At 36.1% G+C, this 12,187-nt stretch overlaps 1 protein-coding gene across 5 annotated transcripts in view; it reads right to left on the minus strand.

The window, feature by feature from the left end:
- LOC150110252 (uncharacterized) overlaps positions 1–12,187 on the minus strand; it is a 262,473-nt gene that overhangs the window by 92,351 nt on the left and 157,935 nt on the right. For 4 of the 5 annotated variants that reach the window (XM_090398609.1, XM_090398607.1, XM_090398606.1 and 1 more), the window contains one exon: positions 9,416–9,530. The gene's annotated coding sequence lies outside the window, so the exon portion shown is untranslated. The remainder of the gene's footprint in view (positions 1–9,415; positions 9,531–12,187) is intronic. The other variant, XM_090398610.1, reaches the window with a different exon arrangement.

Here is a 12,187-nt window from a genome sequence, read left to right on the forward strand (position 1 = left end):
TGATTTTTTTTATAGTGCAAAGACATCACATGCCATACTATGCCAGGACACAGGTCACAGCAGTAAATATGGTACTGGTTATTGGACAATCACAAAAATTAATGCCCTTGGCAGGATTCGAATGTGCGACCTCTTGGCCGGAGAATAGATATGTTACCGCTAAAGCTCGAAAGCCGTTAATGTGCACATTACCTAGCTAATCTGCAGATTAATTGATTTGCTCCGTTAAAGTGTGGAATCAAGAGTTTTCCGCATTTTACCTAGGTAATGTATACATTAATGGATTCTGTATCGTTAAAGTTCAAAAGTTTGTTTCTTTCATTTCCTTTCCCTACTCCTTCCCCCCCCCCTCTCCCTCCACTTTTAGTTTGGTTTTTTAATAAGTAAACATAATTTTATCATATGTTTTGCAAATTCATTTCCTTAATTGTAATAATATTTTAAACCGTTTGTTTCTTTGTATTATAGCTTTTTAATTGATTGATTGATTCTATCAACTAATTTGTTGATTTTGTTGATTGTATTAACTTGATTCTTTAGATATCGAAAAATAAATAAATAACATTATGTTAAGCATACAGAAACATTGCTGTTGTTCCAGCAAAGATCTTATTTTGAGATCTTTGCTGGAACAATTTTCCGCACGTTAACGGATCGCCCCTAGTTAATCTGCACAATACCTAGGTAACCTGTAGAATAACTGATTTCTGCACTTTAGCAGTAACAGATACACTAATAAGAAATAAAGGAAGTGTACTGTAAAAGGAATCTGCTAAAAAGGTGACATGAAAATTGAGGATAAAGATATTCTAGATGTCTGGAGTAACTTCTTTATTTTATGCAAATATTATACTCCTAAAGTCTGCAATAAATTAGGTATGAAAATCAGCAATAAAAAGAAAAATGTAATGGAAATAAGTAGAAACACTGAAAGCATCAACCAAATTCCTGAATGGTAAACCTATGAAGAAAAGCATTTCAGCTATTTAGGCACAATTTTTAGTGAAGATGGCAAATGAAATAAGGAAATAGACAACAGAATTAGTAAAGATGGTATGGTAGGAAATCAGCTGAATAAATTTATATGGAATAAGAAAGAAATTAGTCAAAACTCTAAATTAGCTTAAGTATAAAGAGCTAATAAGCTTCATTTCGGCAATGAAAACATTACTTAAATTAAGGGGATATTAAATCCCACATAGTTTTAAAACCGAATAAGAAACTCAAAGATTGGAATCAGAGAGTTTCTTGCCGAATATAGTAAACTATAAGTTGCCCGGTATTGTACTACGTACTAGGATCACTTGCATTGGCTAACGCTAGTGTCGCCGATACTTTATAGTTTACTATATTCGGCAAGAACCTCTCTGATTCCAATTTTTGAGTTTCTTATTCGGTTTTAAAACTATGTGGGATTTAATATCCCCTTAATTTAAGTAATGTTTTCATTGCCGAAATGAAGCTTATTAGCTCTTTATACTTAAGTAACTTAATGGTTGCACCTGTTTGGAAAACTCGTTCGCAGAGTACATAAGTTCTTTTCGCTATACACTTTGGTATTAGGTCTAGTTACTCACTGATGAAGCCTCAAAAAAGGCTGAAACCGGTCTGGGTAGTGACCTCCCTCCATAATGTAATAACAGCATACATTTCCTAGGAAATGTGTTTTTACATTATGGAAAATACCTAAGAATAGCGATCTGAACTTCCCTCACCTTTGCAACGAGTTGCCCGGTATTGTACTATGTACTAGGATCACTTGCATTGGCTAACTGATTGGATAAATGATAGTATTAATGGTTTTACAGTGAATAAAAAAGATGGGATACATGCAATGAGTGAGATTGCATTGTTGAATGGTGCAATACAAAGGGCAAAACAGCAGCTAGAGCATATGAGCAAAAGTCGACTGAATGAACCAGCCAATAATAAAAAGTATGACAGGAAAAATAGGCGTATGAGTGTGAACATGAACAAAATGAAGGATAGAGTGCTGTGTGGAGACTCGTTAGTACAAGGTGTGTTAGTAGAGGATTTGACAAAATCGTACCAACCAGGTACGACCATAAAGGATGTAACTGAGTCTATTAGAGAGCAAAAGGAAAGGGCGAAACAAATGATTGTTGTCGCAGGTAAGAATGATTTGAAAGAAGATAAAATAGAAATGATAGATGACCTGAATGAATTGTTTGAGGTAGCAAAAGAAAAGCGTGAGAGAGTTAGAATGATTAGTCTTTTGCCATGGTATGACAGTGAAATGTTTAAAAGGAGGGCCATAATTGCGAATGACTTTATGCGTGGGTTATGTATGACGAGTGGTGTGGAATTTGTGGATGTATGGAGTGAGTTTGATGGGCGAAAGGATCTATATAAGATGGATGGCTTGCATTTGAATAGTTACGGTGTAAGGATACTTGAGAAAGTGTTGCTGAATGTAGTGGATGTGCAAATTCAGGGAAACTAGATTTATTAAGGGGGGGGGGGGTAGATATACAGTCCTTAGGGAGGCAGTTGAATGTATGAATGAATATAAATTGCCCGAGCGAATAAGGACAACAAATCAGGGTAGGATAGTTAATATAAGGCATCAAGGTAGGGTTGGGGTTAATTACACTAATGCTAGGAGTATTAGGAACAAGAAGGAAGAGTTTTTGGCCATGGTTGGCACTTCCAGACCACAGGTTATTGGTATTAGTGAATCATGGCTGACCGTAGATGATATAGCTAGTGGAATTGAATGTGATGGGTATAGTGTGTTCAGGAATGACAGGGAGAATAAAATGCGGAGAGGAGTATTGTTGATGATAGCTGATGAGCTACAGCCAAGGAGAATAGAAGGTGAATTGCAGGATAGCAAAAAGAGCACATTTGAGGCCATTTGGTGTGAGATTGTGGCTAGCAGAACTAAATATAAATTGGGTGCTGCTATAGACCAGGTGATGGAAAAGATGGTGGTGACAGTATGCACAAGCAAATAGAAGAAATGAGTGGAAGGAGGGTGATTATTATGGGAGATTTCAACTATGGTCACATTGATTGGAGTGAGGAGAGGACTCATGGTAGGAAGGAAATGAATTTTATGGGATAACTATCTGCGACAGCATGTAATGGAAAATACTAGGAGGTCAGAGAGTGCTTGACCTAGTAATTACATCTGAGAATTTGGCTGTAACAAATATGACCACATTGCCACCAATTGGTGAGAGTGATCATAGGGTCTTGACTTAGGAGGTGGCTAAAGGTAGAATTTTCAATTAAGACAGGGTACATGTGGAATTATCGGGCTGGAAAGTATGACAAGCTTAGGAGTTTGATTGGTTCAGTGCCATGGCATGTACAACTGCAAGGACTAGAAGTTGATAGTGCATGGAAGGCAGTTAAGAAGTGTTTGCATGAAGCAATGGCAGACTGTATATCTAGAGTCCGAATAATAAATCAAGTAGGGGGTTAAATGGATGAATAACACCATTAAGCTTGAGCTGCAAAAAAAGAAACAACTATGGAGGGAATTTAAGGAGAAAGGTGACAGGCAGGCACATGAATGGTATAAAGTGCAGGCCAGAAGGGTAACGAGTGTGGTAAGAAAAGCAAAAAAGGATTACGAAAGAACATTGGCCATGCAAGCTAAAGAGAATCCTAAACAGTTTTTTAGATATGTAGCAAGTAAAAGGAAAAATGTACATGGCAGAATGATTTTAAAGAATGCCGATGGTAGGGAGGTAACTGAATCAGTTGATATAGTCGAGTTACTGAGTGAGCACTTTGCAAGTATATATCATCCAGGTGGTGACATTGCAGAAACCAATAAACCAGTAGATTATACGGGAATTGTAGTGAATGAAGTGGAGGTGAGTAGTCTATTGCATAACCTCAATGTTAATACATCTGTGGGATTGGATGATATACCAGCTTGTGTCGTACGAGAAGCAGCTAAAGAATTGTCAGTACCCTTGACCATTTCGTTTAATTTGAGTCTCGGGTCTGGGTTAGTCCCGAGGGGGTGGAAAGAGGGGAAAATAGTTCCACTGCATAAAGGTGGTTCCAAGACTGCTGTTGTAAATTACCGACCGATTAGCATATCAGGAATCATTGTCAAGGTCTAGAGAAATTAGTCAAGAAAAGAATACAGGATTGGATAGATGAAAATGGGATATTGTATGGGGAGCAACATGGTTTTGTGAAGGCTAGATCATGCCTCAGTAACTTGCTCACGTTTTATAACACAGTGACGGCTGAACTGGATAGGGGTAATGGGTTTACAGTGATACTACTGGACCTTGCCAAGGCCTTTGGCAGGATACCGCATGGAACCCTAATCAGTAAACTGGAGCAGACGGGGGATAGATATAGGGTTGGTGAGATGGACAGGAGGTTGGTTGAAGGAGAGATACCAGAGAGTGGTTTATCCAGGAGTGGAGTCTAAAAGACGGCTTGTGACTAGTGGTGTGCCGCAGAGCTCTGTTCGTGGACCACTGCTTTTCAATTTGTTCATCAATGATATAGGAAAGGATTTGAGAGGAAGTGTTCACTTGTTTGCTGATGATGCAAAGTTGGGTAGAGCAATTGTGAGTGCACAGGATGTCAAAATTTTACAGGATGATTTGGTAAGTTTGGAGGACTGGGCTAGGAAAAATGGATGTCAATTTAATGTGGCAAAGTGTAAGGTTATGCACTTTGGGGTGAAAAGAATAGCAGCAGTATAACGCATTGGTGGAACCGTACGCCAAGAGATTGATGAGGCCAGGGATTTGGGAGTGTTGGTGGATAGGGAATTGAAGTTTAGGGGCACATTGCAAAAGTGACTAAATCAGTTCATCAAATCACTTGGCTCCTGAAAAATACTTTAACATGCAGACACAAACAAGTTGTTGTTCCTTTGTATTGAGCCTTGATAAGACCCCATCTGGACTACTGTGCCCAGTTATGGGCACCAGGGTTTCTTCGTGATGGGGAGGAAGTGGAGAGGATCCAGAGACGAGTGACCAAGATGATAGTAGGTCTGTGGAATGAACCTTATGAGAATAGGTTGAAGATTTGTGGGTTGCAGAGATTGGACGATAGGCGAAGGAGGAGTGATATGAGTGAGACATTCAAATTACTGAAGGGTTTCTATAAGATTGATCCAGAAGATATTTTTGAAAATATGACTGATGGTGGGAGGACTAAGGGCCATGCATGGAAGCTGGGCAAGAGCGTGGTTGACAAGGGTGTTACAGGTAGGTTTTTTACTTGGAGAGTGGTGAATGAGTGGAATAAGCTTCCAGTGTATGTTGTGGGTGCTACAACTGTGAATGAGTTCAAGACAAGGTATGATAGATACTGTGTCAATGTCGAATAGTTGTTCTTGACATGATGTTAGGGCCTCCCTCGATGAGTCTGTCGACTCCTTGGAGTTGCCCAGAACAACAATAATAATAATAATAAATATTTATAATATGTTAGCCGAAAGTGATATTGAAAGTGGAGAGGACAGTTTGGATAAAAACAGCGAGACAAATTTATATCATCGAAGTGTTGGCATTTTTGACTTGTCAAGTGACAATAGCGACAGTATCAGTGGAAGTTCAGTTCGAGACAATGTTCATAAACGTTTGAGACCGATATCGTCTAGTAGCAGATGTCAAGGCCCTGTAAAGAGGTAAAATGACATTCTTATCTTTACATGGGAATGTTTGTTTCAGTAAGCACTGCAATTAACTTTTTAGTTGTGTTTGCAATCTTTCCTACATGGCCCCTTCAACTTCCTATCTACTAATGCTCCAAGATCTCTAGCCGCATTAGTTTCTTCTAGCCTCATCCCAGCAATACAATACGACATTGGATATCCAATCATGCAAAGTAAATGACTTTACATTTACTGACATTGAACTTACATCCATTTTCCCATGCTCAAAATTCTAGCCCATTCAAATCATTCTGCTAGCGCTGCATATCAGAAACATTTTTGATCACCCTATCTATCTTTGCATCATCATCATCAGCAAATAGGTGTAAGTAGCCAGTCAAATCCTTCCCAATATCATTAATGTGCATATTGAATAACAGTGGACCAAGGACTGATCCTTGTGGTACACTATTAGTTACCTTAAATCTTGCAGACTCACATTCCCCTATATGCCACTTTTTGATATATGTCAGTTAGCCATCCTCTTATCCATGCTAATATTCTATAACACAAACCCATATTCTTCAATTTATGTGTCTACCATGCTGTATTCTGTCAAAATCTTTAGCAAAATCCAAAAGTATCATGGTGTATCCATTCCCCTTGTCTAGTTCAATGGTAATATTGTTACAGAATGACCTGCCCTTAGTAAATCCATGTTACTCATAGCAAAGTAGAGATTCACAGTCAACTCATTTTTTCCCCTCTTTTGTTTTCTAGGCTGCTTTCTTTATTATGTTGCATATATTCTCCCATTCTATTTACTTCTATTTTTGGTAAATTCTAAATTTCTTTGGTTCTGATATTTTCTTGTAGTAACAAGTTCTATTTTTATTTTCAGATATTTTGGAGATATTGACATCTTTCCAATAAATGCATAATCTCATGGATGGTTTGTTATTTTTTAAGCTTTTTTTTATTATTATTATTATGGTTTGATGATGATGTCAGAAGTTAATTACAGAGAAGGGAATGCAGTGTGGAGATGAAAGACCCATCAATATGTTTTCAACACATGAAGAATACTCAGTCTGTTGTTAATGCATGCAAAATGCAGCACACTGTCATTATAAGAACATTACAAATATGATTTATGGTCAGCAATATATCCTTTCCTATAAGGAATGATTATTTCCATGATCATTTATCAAATGATTGATGATGCAGTTTGATGTTTTTTTATGTAGTGACAGGATTCTTTTCAAATGTGGGAATATCAGTTAAATATGGAGATAACTCTAGTAATCACAAATTACAAAATGTTCTGGCCAGTTATAGCTAATATGATTCTAAAGGAAATTTACCCGCTATGGTCCTAAGAGTACCATATAATGAAAATCTCTATATAATATAAAAAGATAAGCCGAAATTTGTAACGTTTTTATGTAAAGTCTTCATTTTTTTGAAACGTCCAACAATGTGTTTGCCTTCATGAGACAACAATTTGTTATTTTGTTTAAAAATATATATGATATATCGTTTTTTCAGGATTACAACAATCAAACTCATTGTCAACCATTAGAACAGTACGTGTTAGTATTCATCACTGAAAATTAGTATAACGCACATGTGACTGATTATATAGGTAAATATTTTATTTTCATTTTGTGATTTTGAATAAATAAAGTGAAGCTCATAAAGAACTGGCCTACCAGCTGGAAACTGGCGGGGGGGGGATCCCCCTTGTATATATATTATTATTACTATTATTATTGAACAACTGCTGTTTATAGTCCTTGGTGGAAAACTGTTTCAGAGCACACAGATAGAAGGTATGAAAAAGGATGAAGAGAAGCTAGTTTCATGGGTCTGAAGCTGGACAGTGAATGGATGTTAAGTAGCAGTTGCTCATGTGTTTGAGACAAAGTGAAGGAATGTATTAGCCAGTCTGGTGAGTGGCATTTACAAAAAAACATCTGCAGAAGAGATACATAGCAGAAATATACACTGGTGTCCAAAAACTAAGGATAAACTACATTTTTATGAAAAAATTTTCACATACAGATAAAATTACTGCCACCATACTAATTATATTACACAAAAAAATGTGTTAAATTTTGTACAAATTAAATTGCTTTTTTTTTTTTTTTTTTTTTTTATACAAAAGTTACACATTTCCTAAGGACATAGTTAAGGAATTAACGTACAGTGTTTACAGAAAACAATGCTAAGAGGCATTCCAGTATGGAATATGTCCACCCTGAACTAAATGTAACTCTCATAATGTTATACCATGCTTAACACCAAGTGATTCATAAGTTCTTGAGGCAAACTGATCCATTCCTCCTTCAGAACAAGGATAAGGCTTTCTTTGTTTTCTGGAGGAGTATTTCAAGAAGCAATGTATCTCCCTATTGCATACCAAATGTATTCTGCGTGTGTGTGTGTGTGGGGGGGGGGGGGGGTTGAGATCTGGGTAGCAAACTGGCTACTCGATTTTATTAATATCTTCGGTCTCCAGAAGCATCTCCACTGCTTGTGTATAATGTGGTGTGGCACTGTTATCCATAAAAATTAATTCTTCACTTACTGCACCACTGAACAATCAAACATGACGAAGAACTTTGTTGCAATATCATTCACCAGTCATAGTCCCTTTTTTTCTAGTTTGAAGCTCAGTGCATTTGTTAAGCATAATGCCTCCCCACACCATGATCCCAGACTACCATATCTAACCCTTTCAAGAACATTCTCACGATGGGAGCAGTACCAATTTCACAACAGATCAAGTGTCATCTAAAATCAGAGGAAAGACTAAAACAACTCATCTGTAAAGAGTGCATTAGTCCACTGGTATCTTGTTCGATTTTTATGGATACAACACCACTGAAAACGTGCTCTACAACGAGCTGTAGATAAATGAATGCAGACTTCAGGCATAGAGGCCTACTTGTTGCAGGCATCTTATCACAGCTTGTCAAAAAATCCACATACCTGTGCTTAAATGGAGCCAACTTGCAGGCTGACCTGTCGTGATGTGTCAATTACATTTTGCTGTTATAACCAAAAATCTGTCTTCGTGCTCCATGGTAGAGCAAGGGTGACCTCTTAGCAAACGTTTGGAACACATTTCATTGGTTTTTAAATGCTGCCCAGAGCTTGGATACAACACTATGTGAGATTCCAAACTTTCTGGCAATATCAATAATTCTGCAGCCTTCAAGCTTTCCAGTAATTCTTTTACCCCTGTGAAATAATCTGGATGATGTCTTTGTGACACTACAAGCCACCCAAGTTTGCTACTTTATTCCTTCATGAAAAGAGCTTCCTTCAAGCACAATTCACTTCGTGCAGCCTTCTGCCTTTTATCCTGTGAAGTGCTACCACATGATTTGTGCACATTTTGAAAATTTGAATGTGTACCCACTTTCTACTCAAAATCATCAGTTATACAAATTGGCACCTTTTGGAAACCATGTAGTACATCTATGAGATAATGATTGGAGTATGTGAGAGAAGGGAGTTACTAATTAACTTAAGTGTCCTCTCAACAGCATCAAGATTTTTTTTTTTTTTTTGAGAGAGAGTATTGGAAAGTCACTGCATATTTAATTCTTTTAAAAAAGGAAAATTATGAACAAAGATTTATTAAGAAATGGTGTTGATTGTTCTGATATTTCGCAGCTAAAAATAAATAATGTCTAATTTAAATTATGAATAAGCTTAAGAACTGATCCATTTATAATAGTCACTATTTTCTGAAAGGAACCAAGAAATGCTAAAAATTTATATATCTTATAAAATACTTACCAGTTTTTGTCTAAAAGTTTCCTCCCCATTATTTAAAAGCTGATAGGAACCATATTTAGGGATAGTGACATCAGCAATAATAGTGGTATCAGCAACCTCCATCATTGGAACTACACTATGAAGAAAAATTATAATAATAAATAAACAAATAAACAAACTCTCAATGCAAATCATGAATTACTCAAAATACCCTAAGTTTTAAAAATATAAACTGAATAGTTCTGTTTCAAAATTCACACAATATTCTAAATATGCAATCATTAAAAAATATGCTACAGGAAAACATTCCTGGCAGAACAAGCTAATGATTTTTAATAATTACATTCTTGTTTTCTTGGTAATTAAAACAGTGCACATGAACACATTTTAAAATAATCTTAATGGAAATGCTACATAATATCAATGTTACCATAACTATGTATATATAAAAAAATTTTCACTATATAAAAAATATATATATATCAGTGTTGTTAAATCATAACACTAAAAGTTTTCTCTCAACCAAGGAGATTAAAATCTGTTTATTTAACAAATTATGATTCTATTAAGGTTTTATTTTCAGTGGCTAGATGGTCAAAGATGCTCGACACCAGTGGTCAAAGACTATCATGGGGCAGAGCATGAAAGTAACCTATCAAAAACATCCATCTTTCCAGCATAAAGAATGTCAGCAATAGTTATATTTCTAAAGTTATTTTTTACAGTATCATCAGGGCTACAATGAACAAATACTAAAAAAAAGACATACCAGACCTGAGGAAAAAACACTTGTTTTTATCTTCTTGGCAAAAATATTTCCCATACTAATGTATTATGCATTATTAGCATGAACAAAGCAGTTGGATTACTGGTAACTTCAGAGTATTTTATCAGGGATTTACAAATAGCATGATACCTGATCCTGATTTAAGATGTCATGTGAGATCATGTGCATAGACTGAACTCCTCATAGCACAAATCTCCATTTATGAAGGATGCAGATATCTTCTGCAACCCATTCTGTAAACCTAGGTATGGTTGATGACTTTAAAACACAAATTTCTGTGTTTTAAAATTCCCCACCCCCTCCTCAAAACTTTCAGTTTGCATACTCCCAAGGTATTTTTTTCAGTATCACATACATAACATTACATATGATGAGCATAATACATAATATCTGTAGCTTCTAGATCAGTGTTAAGGTACCCTTTCATTGTAGTTTTACAATTTGGTTTAACAAAGTACCACAGCTCCTTTGTACGAATGACGATGTGACCAAGGTAGGAGATTAAACAATTTTCTGAGGTAATTGTATTTTATTTTTATATAGCATAGCCATTTCATAGTAATTACTGACCAAGTTGACTTAGTTTTTACATGTTGTTTATCTTCATCGCACTTGCTTTTTAATGCGAAGTAGTGGTAGGAGATAGCATCTGAGTTGGTTTCTTGAAATGAGTTTTGTTTCTTGTAATATTTAAAAAAAATTTTTTTTTGACCAAGGCAATAGAGTGCTTTCTTTTTCAACCTGTGGAAAATTTTAGTTTCAGGTACTGGAATTCAAATGAGAAAGAAACTTTTCCATTAAAAAAAGTGCCATATTATATAATAATGTTATCAACATATTGCCAGCAGATGTTTAGCATTAAGAGGTGTTCTTTCAAACCTAATTTTTTGTTGCATATACTTTAACTTAAATAAAAATATAATGGAGGGAATCTGAAGAATGCTGGAACTATTGATTGCATGGGATAAGAGTGCTTAAGGGATAAAGCTATATAACTGGGAGGAGACCTCTATGTAGCCTTTTAAGGAATGCGGAGAACCGACTGGGACTTCTGACCTAATGTTCAATCCTCACCTTCTTGTGGTGCACTCTGTTAGGTACCCATCTGGATAATGAATGAATGGACATGGACTGGCAATTTGGAATTTAACTGATCAAATTGTATTCTTATTGGCTTAAACCATAATGTAAATTGATGGTACAACATGACAGAATTTCAAGCTAACTGGGGCATCACGTGGTTAAACAAATGCTGCATTTTTTCCCATCAGGGAACCATGGAGAACAGTGAAAAGTCAGCTACTGGAACAAATCCCAGAACATGTTCAAGACTGGGACTATCAACATAAGAACCATCAACAGTCCCAGTCGTGAACATATTTTGGAATGTAAAAGACTGGGACTATCAACATAAGAAGCATCAATAGAAAAGAAACGGAACTAGCAAAAGAATTAGATAAGTACCAGATTGACATAATAGGCATGACTGAAACAAAGAGGACAAAAAAACAGGTGAGAAATATCTTAGCAACAAATACAAAATGTTATATTCAGACAATAACAATCAGGGAAAAGATGGAATAAATACAGTCTTCACAACTAAATGAGGTGAATCCTATTGATGGTAGGCAATATCAAGTAGAGTGATGTGGTCAAATATCAGAATGGGAAACTGGAGAGTGAGACATTTGTGCTCATGGTTCCACAGAAGGTCCTACGAAAGAAGAAATGGAGGAATTTTTTGAGGCATTAGAAAAGGCAGCTGGCTCAATGCTGGCCCTATTTGAAGATCTAACAACAGAGTAAGAAATGATTACCAGACATATAGAAATGCTTTGGGAAAATTTGGAGGAAAGCGCAAAGTTAATAATAATGATAAATGCCAGCTGGATTTCTGTTCAGGACATGGGTTAGTTATTACTAATACCATTTCAACATAAAAATATGCACAAATTCACATGGAGAGAAGATGCAAGAAATAAGAAAAGTCTGAAATGCATGGAAAG

The sequence above is a fragment of the Typopeltis vanoorti genome, chromosome 1 (assembly GCF_054136105.1).
Source record: "Typopeltis vanoorti isolate ZY-2024b chromosome 1, IOZ_Tvanoo_1.0, whole genome shotgun sequence".
Taxonomy (NCBI): domain Eukaryota; kingdom Metazoa; phylum Arthropoda; class Arachnida; order Uropygi; family Thelyphonidae; genus Typopeltis; species Typopeltis vanoorti.